This window comes from Pseudophryne corroboree, unplaced genomic scaffold (genome assembly GCF_028390025.1).
Source record: "Pseudophryne corroboree isolate aPseCor3 unplaced genomic scaffold, aPseCor3.hap2 scaffold_448, whole genome shotgun sequence".
NCBI classification, from domain to species: Eukaryota; Metazoa; Chordata; class Amphibia; order Anura; family Myobatrachidae; genus Pseudophryne; species Pseudophryne corroboree.
This window is the reverse complement of record NW_026970070.1, coordinates 57,503-69,114: the sequence shown is the minus strand read 5'-3', so window position 1 is coordinate 69,114 and position 11,612 is coordinate 57,503. Positions and strand designations below refer to the sequence as shown.

Below are 11,612 nucleotides of genomic sequence, written 5' to 3'. Positions count from 1 at the left end.
ACTTTGCAAAAAGTGCCTACTGACAAAGGCTAATAAGCATACATCTAGAACGTTTCCTAGAAAAACATTAAAAAATCAATAATCTGGAGAGTTTTTGTAAGATGTTTCTTCCATCAACTAACGAATAAACACATTGGTACTTTCCCATGATGAGTGAGTGCTTCAGGATCTCTTGCACTTACATGTGCAGCAGAGTACTGCAATGGAAGCATGCTGGACCCATAACCCAGAGGTAGGCAGATTGAAACTATCCTTTGCTATATGCATTTTTTTTGTTAATTTAAGTAATCAAAACTGGGATTGATATTTTTGCTCTTTTATTTTTACTTAAAGTACAATAACTTTTACCATTTTAATTTGTTTTAATAGTATATTGACAGTATAGTTTTCTTTCAAAAATCCACTTAATTTTCTTTACCCTGTTATTAAAATGGTAATTGACAAAAAAAACTACATTGTCACCAGAAGAGCAATACAAAATGTACAAGTGATATATTAAAATCATCTTTCCAGCTTGAATTTCAATGATGCATTGGGGCAACAATTTTGTGAGAAACATCTTCACCCTTAAATAAAGATTTTCGTAATTCCTTACCTGTGTGCTAATTAGATATCACCTTGTTTTCACATTAAACAGACTTCCACATGAGAAAGCAGCAAGGATGCAGTGGCGTTAATGTTTCCTGGTGTCAACCTGTATTATTTCAGTAGACATTGAAATGAGGATGCATCTTGCTGCCTTTCCAATGAAGCAAGTTTAATTTAGTAATAGGTGAAAAACCATCCCTACAAAGGTGTTAATCAGAGACTTGGCTTTGTGGACACTTTTCAGAGAACAAATTTGTTAGCATAAAAATAAAGCAAGAAAATTAAGAGCTGTTAAATCAAGCAATTTGATTTTTTTGCAAGCATATTTCTTTTTCTCTGCAACCCACTGCTAAATTGTGCTTCCTAGATGTTTTTATAAAATCACTGAATCAAATCTAACTCTGATTACATCAGAGAAGGCCAGGTACCCTACACAATAAGAGGGGGTTTGAAATTTTGACTTGTCTACTTAAATATCACCAAAATCTGATAACAAGGTCAATCACGTCCCTGGGTGGGATTGAACCACCAACCTTTTGGTTAATAGCCATACACACTAACTGATTGCGCCACAGAGACACTTTGCAAAAGTACATACTGACAAAGGCTAATAAGCATTCATCTAAAACGTTTCCTAGAAAAACTTAATAAAGTCAATAATCTGGAGAGTTTTTGTAAGATGTTTCTTCTATCAACCAACGAAGAAACACATTGGTACTTTCCCATGATGAGTGAGTGCTTCAGGATCTCTTGCACTTACATGTGCAGCAGAGTACAGCAATGGAAGCATGCTGGGCCCATAACCCAGAGGTAGGCAGATTGAAACTATCCTCTGCTATATGCATTTTTTTGTTTGTTAATTAAAGTATTCCAAAACTGGGATTGATATTTTGGCTCTTTTATTTTTACTTAAAGTACAATAACTTTTACCATTTTAATTTGTTTTAATAGTATATTGACAGTTTTGTTTTCTTTCAAAAATCCACTTCATTTTCTTTACCCTATTATTAAAATGGTAATTGACAAAAACAAACTACATTGTCACCAGAAGAGCAATACAAAATGTACAAGTGATATATTAAAATCATCTTTCCAGCTTGAATTTCAATGATGCATTGGGGCAACGATTTTGTGAGAAACATCTTCACCCTTAAATAAAGATTTTCTTAATTCCTTACCTGTGTGCTAATTAGATATCACCTTGTTTTCACATTAAACAGACTTCCACATGAGAAAGCAGCAAGGATGCAGTGGCGTTAATGTTTCCTGGTGTCAACCTGTATTATTTCAGTAGACATTGAAATGAGGATGCATCTTGCTGCCTTTCCAATGAAGCAAGTTTAATTTAGTAATAGGTGAAAAACCATCCTTACAAAGGTGTTAATCAGAGACTTGGCTTTGTGGACACTTTTCAGAGAACAAATTTGTTAGCATAAAAATAAAGCCAGAAAATAAAGAGCTGTTTAATCACTCAATTGGATTTTTCTGCCAGCATATTTTTTTTCTCTGCAACCCACTGCTAAATTGTGCTTCCTAGCTTTTTTTTATAAAATCACTGAATCAAATCTAACTCTGATTACATCAGAGAAGGCCAGGTACCCTACACAATAACAGGGAGTATGAAATTTGACTTGTCTACTTAAAGATCACCAAAATCTGATCACAAGGTCAATTACGTCCCTGGGTGGGATTGAACCACTAACCTTTTGGTTAATAGCCGTACACACTAACTGATTGCGCCACAGAGACACTTTGCAAAAGTACATACTGACAAATGCTAATAAGCATTCATCTAAAACGTTTCCTAGAAAAACTTAAAAAAGTCAATAATCTGGAGAGTTTTTGTAAGATGTTTCTTCCATCAACCAACGAAGAAACACATTGGTACTTTCCCATGATGAGTGAGTGCTTCAGGATCTCTTGCACTTACATGTGCAGCAGAGTACAGCAATGGAAGCATGCTGGGCCCATAACCCAGAGGTAGGCAGATTGAAACTATCCTCTGCTATATGCTTTTTTTTTGTTAATTAAAGTAATCCAAAACTGGGATTGATATTTTGGCTCTTTTATTTTTACTTAAAGTACAATAACTTTTACCATTTTAATTTGTTTTAATAGTATATTGACAGTATTGTTTTCTTTCAAAAATCCACTTCATTTTCTTTACCCTATTATTAAAATGGTAATTGACAAAAACAAACTACATTGTCACCAGAAGAGCAATACAAAATGTACAAGTGATATATTAAAATCATCTTTCCAGCTTGAATTTCAATGATGCATTGGGGCAACGATTTTGTGAGAAACATCTTCACCCTTAAATAAAGATTTTCTTAATTCCTTACCTGTGTGATAATTAGATATCACCTTGTTTTCGCATTAAACAGACTTCCACATGAGAAAGCAGCAAGGATGCAGTGGCGTTAATGTTTCCTGGTGTCAACTTGTATTATTTCAGTAGACATTGAAATGAGGATGCATCTTGCTGCCTTTCCAATGAAGCAAGTTTAATTTAGTAATAGGTGAAAAACTATCCTTACAAAGGTGTTAATCAGAGACTTGGCTTTGTGGACACTTTTCAGAGAACAAATTTGTTAGCATAAAAATAAAGCCAGAAAATGAAGAGCTGTTTAATCACTCAATTGGATTTTTCTGCCAGCATATTTTTTTTCTCTGCAAACCACTGCTAAATTGTGCTTCCTCGCTGTTTTTATAAAATCAATGAATCAAATCTAACTCTGATTACATCAGAGAAGGCCAGGTACCCTACACCATAAGAGGGGGTTTGAAATTTTGACTTGTCTACTTAAAGATCACCAAAAGCTGATAACAAGATCAATTACATCCCAGGGTGGGATTGAACCACCAACCTTTTAGTTAATAGCCGTACACACTAACTGATTGCGCCACAGAGACACTTTGCGAAAGTGCATACTGACAAAGGCTAATAAGCATTCATCTAAAACGTTTCCTAGAAAAACTTTAAAAAGTCAATAATCTGGAGAGTTTTTGTAAGATGTTTCTTCCATCAACCAACGAAGAAACACATTGGTACTTTCCCATGATGAGTGAGTGCTTCAGGATCTCTTGCACTTACATGTGCAGCAAAGTACAGCAATGGAAGCATGCTGGGTTCATAACCCAGAGGTAGGCAGATTGAAACTATCCTCTGCTGTATGCTTTTTTTTTTTAATTAAAGTAATCCAAAACTGGGATTGATATTTTGGCTCTTTTATTTTTACTTAAAGTACAATAACTTTTACCATTTTAATTTGTTTTAATAGTATATTGACAGTATTGTTTTCTTTCAAAAATCCACTTAATTTTCTTTACCCTATTATTAAAATGGTAATTGACAAAAACAAACTACATTGTCACCAGAAGAGCAATACAAAATGTACAAGTGATATATTAAAATCATCTTTCCAGCTTGAATTTCAATGATGCATTGGGGCAACGATTTTGTGAGAAACATCTTCACCCTTAAATAAAGATTTTCTTAATTCCTTACCTGTGTGCTAATTAGATATCACCTTGTTTTCGCATTAAACAGACTTCCACATGAGAAAGCAGCAAGGATGCAGTGGCGTTAATGTTTCCTGGTGTCAACTTGTATTATTTCAGTAGACATTGAAATGAGGATGCATCTTGCTGCCTTTCCAATGAAGCAAGTTAAATTTAGTAATAGGTGAAAAACCATCCCTACAAAGGTGTTAATCAGAGACTTGGCTTTGTGGACACTTTTCAGAGAACAAATTTGTTAGCATAAAAATAAACCAGAAAATGAAGAGCTGTTTAATCACTCAATTGGATTTTTTTTGCCAGCATATTTTTTTTCTCTGCAACCCACTGCTAAATTGTGCTTCCTAGCTGTTTTTTATAAAATCACTGAATCAAATCTAACTCTGATTACATCAGAGAAGGCCAGGTACCCTACACAATAAGAGGGGGTTTGAAATTTTGACTTGTCTACTTAAATATCACCAAAATCTGATCACAAGGTCAATTACATTCCTGGGTGGGATTGAACCACCAACCTTTTGGTTAATAGCCTTACACACTAACCAATTGCACCACAGAGACACTTTGCAAAAAGTACATACTGACAAAGGCTAATAAGCATTCATCAAGAACGTTTCCTAGAAAAACTTTAAAAAGTCAATAATCTGGAGAGTTTTTGTAAGATGTTTCTTCCATCAACCAATGAAGAAACACATTGGTACTTTCCCATGATGAGTGAGTGCTTCAGGATCTCTTGCACTTACATGTGCAGCAGAGTACTGCAATGGAAGCATGCTGGACCCATAACCCAGAGATAGGTAGATTGAAACTATCCTCTGCTATATGCATTTTTTTTTGTTAATTAAAGTAATCCAAAACTGGGATTGATATTTTGTCTCTTTTATTTTTACTAAAAGTACAATAACTTTTACCATTTTAATTTGTTTTAATAGTATATTGACAGTATTGTTTTCTTTCAAAAATCCACTTCATTTTCTTTACCCTATTATTAAAATGGTAATTGACAAAAACAAACTACATTGTCACCAGAAGAGCAATACAAAATGTACAAGTGATATATTAAAATCATCTTTCCAGCTTGAATTTCAATGATGCATTGGGGCAACGATTTTGGGAGAAACATCTTCACCCTTAAATAAAGATTTTCTTAATTCCTTACCTGTGTGATAATTAGATATCACCTTGTTTTCACATTAAACAGACTTCCACATGAGAAAGCAGCAAGGATGCAGTGGCGTTAATGTTTCCTGGTGTCAACCTGTATTATTTCAGTAGACATTGAAATGAGGATGCATCTTGCTGCCTTTCCAATGAAGCAAGTTTAATTTAGTAATAGGTGAAAAACCATCCCTACAACGGTGTTAATCAGAGACTTGGCTTTGTGGACACTTTTCAGAGAACAAATTTGTTAGCATAAAAATAAAGCCAGAAAATGAAGAGCTGTTTAATCACTCAGTTGGATTTTTTTTGCCAGCATATTTTTTTTCTCTGCAACCCACTGCTAAATTGTGCTTCCTAGCTGTTTTTTATAAAATCACTGAATCAAATCTAACTCTGATTACATCAGAGAAGGCCATGTACCCTACACCATAAGAGGGGGTTTGAAATTTTGACTTGTCTACTTAAATATCACCAAAATCTGATCAGAAGTTTAATTAGGTCCCTGGGTGGGATTGAACCACCAACCTTTCGGTTAATAGCCGAACACACTAACCGATTGCGCCACAGAGACACTTTGCAAAAAGTGCCTACTGACAAAGGCTAATAAGCATACATCTAGAACGTTTCCTAGAAAAACATTAAAAAAGTCAATAATCTGGAGAGTTTTTGTAAGATGTTTCTTCCATCAACTAACGAATAAACACATTGGTACTTTCCCATGATGAGTGAGTGCTTCAGGATCTCTTGCACTTACATGTGCAGCAGAGTACTGCAATGGAAGCATGCTGGACCCATAACCCAGAGGTAGGCAGATTGAAACTATCCTTTGCTATATGCATTTTTTTTGTTAATTTAAGTAATCAAAACTGGGATTGATATTTTTGCTCTTTTATTTTTACTTAAAGTACAATAACTTTTACCATTTTAATTTGTTTTAATAGTATATTGACAGTATAGTTTTCTTTCAAAAATCCACTTAATTTTCTTTACCCTGTTATTAAAATGGTAATTGACAAAAAAAACTACATTGTCACCAGAAGAGCAATACAAAATGTACAAGTGATATATTAAAATCATCTTTCCAGCTTGAATTTCAATGATGCATTGGGGCAACAATTTTGTGAGAAACATCTTCACCCTTAAATAAAGATTTTCGTAATTCCTTACCTGTGTGCTAATTAGATATCACCTTGTTTTCACATTAAACAGACTTCCACATGAGAAAGCAGCAAGGATGCAGTGGCGTTAATGTTTCCTGGTGTCAACCTGTATTATTTCAGTAGACATTGAAATGAGGATGCATCTTGCTGCCTTTCCAATGAAGCAAGTTTAATTTAGTAATAGGTGAAAAACCATCCCTACAAAGGTGTTAATCAGAGACTTGGCTTTGTGGACACTTTTCAGAGAACAAATTTGTTAGCATAAAAATAAAGCAAGAAAATTAAGAGCTGTTAAATCAAGCAATTTGATTTTTTTGCAAGCATATTTCTTTTTCTCTGCAACCCACTGCTAAATTGTGCTTCCTAGATGTTTTTATAAAATCACTGAATCAAATCTAACTCTGATTACATCAGAGAAGGCCAGGTACCCTACACAATAAGAGGGGGTTTGAAATTTTGACTTGTCTACTTAAATATCACCAAAATCTGATAACAAGGTCAATTACGTCCCTGGGTGGGATTGAACCACCAACCTTTTGGTTAATAGCCATACACACTAACTGATTGCGCCACAGAGACACTTTGCAAAAGTACATACTGACAAAGGCTAATAAGCATTCATCTAAAACGTTTCCTAGAAAAACTTAATAAAGTCAATAATCTGGAGAGTTTTTGTAAGATGTTTCTTCTATCAACCAACGAAGAAACACATTGGTACTTTCCCATGATGAGTGAGTGCTTCAGGATCTCTTGCACTTACATGTGCAGCAGAGTACAGCAATGGAAGCATGCTGGGCCCATAACCCAGAGGTAGGCAGATTGAAACTATCCTCTGCTATATGCATTTTTTTGTTTGTTAATTAAAGTATTCCAAAACTGGGATTGATATTTTGGCTCTTTTATTTTTACTTAAAGTACAATAACTTTTACCATTTTAATTTGTTTTAATAGTATATTGACAGTTTTGTTTTCTTTCAAAAATCCACTTCATTTTCTTTACCCTATTATTAAAATGGTAATTGACAAAAACAAACTACATTGTCACCAGAAGAGCAATACAAAATGTACAAGTGATATATTAAAATCATCTTTCCAGCTTGAATTTCAATGATGCATTGGGGCAACGATTTTGTGAGAAACATCTTCACCCTTAAATAAAGATTTTCTTAATTCCTTACCTGTGTGCTAATTAGATATCACCTTGTTTTCACATTAAACAGACTTCCACATGAGAAAGCAGCAAGGATGCAGTGGCGTTAATGTTTCCTGGTGTCAACTTGTATTATTTCAGTAGACATTGAAATGAGGATGCATCTTGCTGCCTTTCCAATGAAGCAAGTTTAATTTAGTAATAGGTGAAAAACCATCCCTACAAAGGTGTTAATCAGAGACTTTGCTTTGTGGACACTTTTCAGAGAACAAATTTGTTAGCATAAAAATAAAGCCAGAAAATGAAGAGCTGTTTAATCACTCAATTGGATTTTTCTGCCAGCATATTTCTTTTTCTCTACAACCCACTGCTAAATTGTGCTTCCTAGATGTTTTTATAAATCACTGAATCAAATCTAACTCTGATTACATCAGAGAAGGCCAGGTACCCTACACCATAACAGGGGGTTTGAAATTTTGACTTGTCTACTTAAAGATCACCAAAATCTGATAACAAGGTCAATTACGTACCTGGGTGGGATTGAACCACCAACCTTTTGGTTAATAGCCGTACACACTAACTGATTGCGCCACAGAGACACATTGCAGAAGTATATACTGACAAGGGCTAATAAGCATTCATCTAAAACGTTTCCTAGAAAAACTTTAAAAAGTTAATAATCTGGAGAGTTTTTGTAAGATGTTTCTTCCATCAACCAACGAAGAAACACATTGGTACTTTCCCATGATGAGTGAGTGCTTCAGGATCTCTTGCACTTACATGTGCAGCAGAGTACAGCAATGGAAGCATGCTGGGCCCATAACCCAGAGGTAGGCAGATTGAAACTATCCTCTGCTATATGCTTTTTTTTTGTTAATTAAAGTAATCCAAAACTGGGATTGATATTTTGGCTCTTTTATTTTTACTTAAAGTACAATAACTTTTACCATTTTAATTTGTTTTAATAGTATATTGACAGTATTGTTTTCTTTCAAAAATCCACTTCATTTTCTTTACCCTATTATTAAAATGGTAATTGACAAAAACAAACTACATTGTCACCAGAAGAGCAATACAAAATGTACAAGTGATATATTAAAATCATCTTTCCAGCTTGAATTTCAATGATGCATTGGGGCAACGATTTTGTGAGAAACATCTTCACCCTTAAATAAAGATTTTCTTAATTCCTTACCTGTGTGATAATTAGATATCACCTTGTTTTCGCATTAAACAGACTTCCACATGAGAAAGCAGCAAGGATGCAGTGGCGTTAATGTTTCCTGGTGTCAACTTGTATTATTTCAGTAGACATTGAAATGAGGATGCATCTTGCTGCCTTTCCAATGAAGCAAGTTTAATTTAGTAATAGGTGAAAAACCATCCTTACAAAGGTGTTAATCAGAGACTTGGCTTTGTGGACACTTTTCAGAGAACAAATTTGTTAGCATAAAAATAAAGCCAGAAAATGAAGAGCTGTTTAATCACTCAATTGGATTTTTCTGCCAGCATATTTTTTTTCTCTGCAAACCACTGCTAAATTGTGCTTCCTCGCTGTTTTTATAAAATCAATGAATCAAATCTAACTCTGATTACATCAGAGAAGGCCAGGTACCCTACACCATAAGAGGGGGTTTGAAATTTTGACTTGTCTACTTAAAGATCACCAAAAGCTGATAACAAGATCAATTACATCCCTGGGTGGGATTGAACCACCAACCTTTTAGTTAATAGCCGTACACACTAACTGATTGCGCCACAGAGACACTTTGCGAAAGTGCATACTGACAAAGGCTAATAAGCATTCATCTAAAACGTTTCCTAGAAAAACTTTAAAAAGTCAATAATCTGGAGAGTTTTTGTAAGATGTTTCTTCCATCAACCAACGAAGAAACACATTGGTACTTTCCCATGATGAGTGAGTGCTTCAGGATCTCTTGCACTTACATGTGCAGCAAAGTACAGCAATGGAAGCATGCTGGGTTCATAACCCAGAGGTAGGCAGATTGAAACTATCCTCTGCTGTATGCTTTTTTTTTTTAATTAAAGTAATCCAAAACTGGGATTGATATTTTGGCTCTTTTATTTTTACTTAAAGTACAATAACTTTTACCATTTTAATTTGTTTTAATAGTATATTGACAGTATTGTTTTCTTTCAAAAATCCACTTAATTTTCTTTACCCTATTATTAAAATGGTAATTGACAAAAACAAACTACATTGTCACCAGAAGAGCAATACAAAATGTACAAGTGATATATTAAAATCATCTTTCCAGCTTGAATTTCAATGATGCATTGGGGCAACGATTTTGTGAGAAACATCTTCACCCTTAAATAAAGATTTTCTTAATTCCTTACCTGTGTGCTAATTAGATATCACCTTGTTTTCGCATTAAACAGACTTCCACATGAGAAAGCAGCAAGGATGCAGTGGCGTTAATGTTTCCTGGTGTCAACTTGTATTATTTCAGTAGACATTGAAATGAGGATGCATCTTGCTGCCTTTCCAATGAAGCAAGTTTAATTTAGTAATAGGTGAAAAACCATCCCTACAAAGGTGTTAATCAGAGACTTGGCTTTGTGGACACTTTTCAGAGAACAAATTTGTTAGCATAAAAATAAAGCCAGAAAATGAAGAGCTGTTTAATCACTCAATTGGATTTTTTTTGCCAGCATATTTTTTTTCTCTGCAACCCACTGCTAAATTGTGCTTCCTAGCTGTTTTTTATAAAATCACTGAATCAAATCTAACTCTGATTACATCAGAGAAGGCCAGGTACCCTACACAATAAGAGGGGGTTTGAAATTTTGACTTGTCTACTTAAATATCACCAAAATCTGATCACAAGGTCAATTACGTTCCTGGGTGGGATTGAACCACCAACCTTTTGGTTAATAGCCTTACACACTAACCAATTGCACCACAGAGACACTTTGCAAAAAGTACATACTGACAAAGGCTAATAAGCATTCATCAAGAACGTTTCCTAGAAAAACTTTAAAAAGTCAATAATCTGGAGAGTTTTTGTAAGATGTTTCTTCCATCAACCAATGAAGAAACACATTGGTACTTTCCCATGATGAGTGAGTGCTTCAGGATCTCTTGCACTTACATGTGCAGCAGAGTACTGCAATGGAAGCATGCTGGGCCCATAACCCAGAGATAGGTAGATTGAAACTATCCTCTGCTATATGCATTTTTTTTTGTTAATTAAAGTAATCCAAAACTGGGATTGATATTTTGTCTCTTTTATTTTTACTTAAAGTACAATAACTTTTACCATTTTAATTTGTTTTAATAGTATATTGACAGTATTGTTTTCTTTCAAAAATCCACTTCATTTTCTTTACCCTATTATTAAAATGGTAATTGACAAAAACAAACTACATTGTCACCAGAAGAGCAATACAAAATGTACAAGTGATATATTAAAATCATCTTTCCAGCTTGAATTTCAATGATGCATTGGGGCAACGATTTTGTGAGAAACATCTTCACCCTTAAATAAAGATTTTCTTAATTCCTTACCTGTGTGATAATTAGATATCACCTTGTTTTCACATTGAACAGACTTCCACATGAGAAAGCAGCAAGGATGCAGTGGCGTTAATGTTTCCTGGTGTCAACCTGTATTATTTCAGTAGACATTGAAATGAGGATGCATCTTGCTGCCTTTCCAATGAAGCAAGTTTAATTTAGTAATAGGTGAAAAACCATCCCTACAACGGTGTTAATCAGAGACTTGGCTTTGTGGACACTTTTCAGAGAACAAATTTGTTAGCATAAAAATAAAGCCAGAAAATGAAGAGCTGTTTAATCACTCAATTGGATTTTTTTTGCTAGCATATTTTTTTTCTCTGCAACCCACTGCTAAATTGTGCTTCCTAGCTGTTTTTTATAAAATCACTGAATCAAATCTAACTCTGATTACATCAGAGAAGGCCATGTACCCTACACCATAAGAGGGGGTTTGAAATTTTGACTTGTCTACTTAAATATCACCAAAATCTGATCACAAGTTTAATTA

At 34.4% G+C, this 11,612-nt stretch overlaps 1 non-coding gene across 1 annotated transcript; it reads right to left on the bottom strand.

Moving 5' to 3' along the window:
• Positions 1-5,768: 5,768 nt before the first annotated feature.
• Positions 5,769-5,842, bottom strand: TRNAN-AUU (transfer RNA asparagine (anticodon AUU)). Its single transcript has one exon. It is a non-coding gene; the product is annotated as a tRNA-Asn (tRNA).
• Between the last annotated feature and the right edge of the window lie 5,770 nt (positions 5,843-11,612).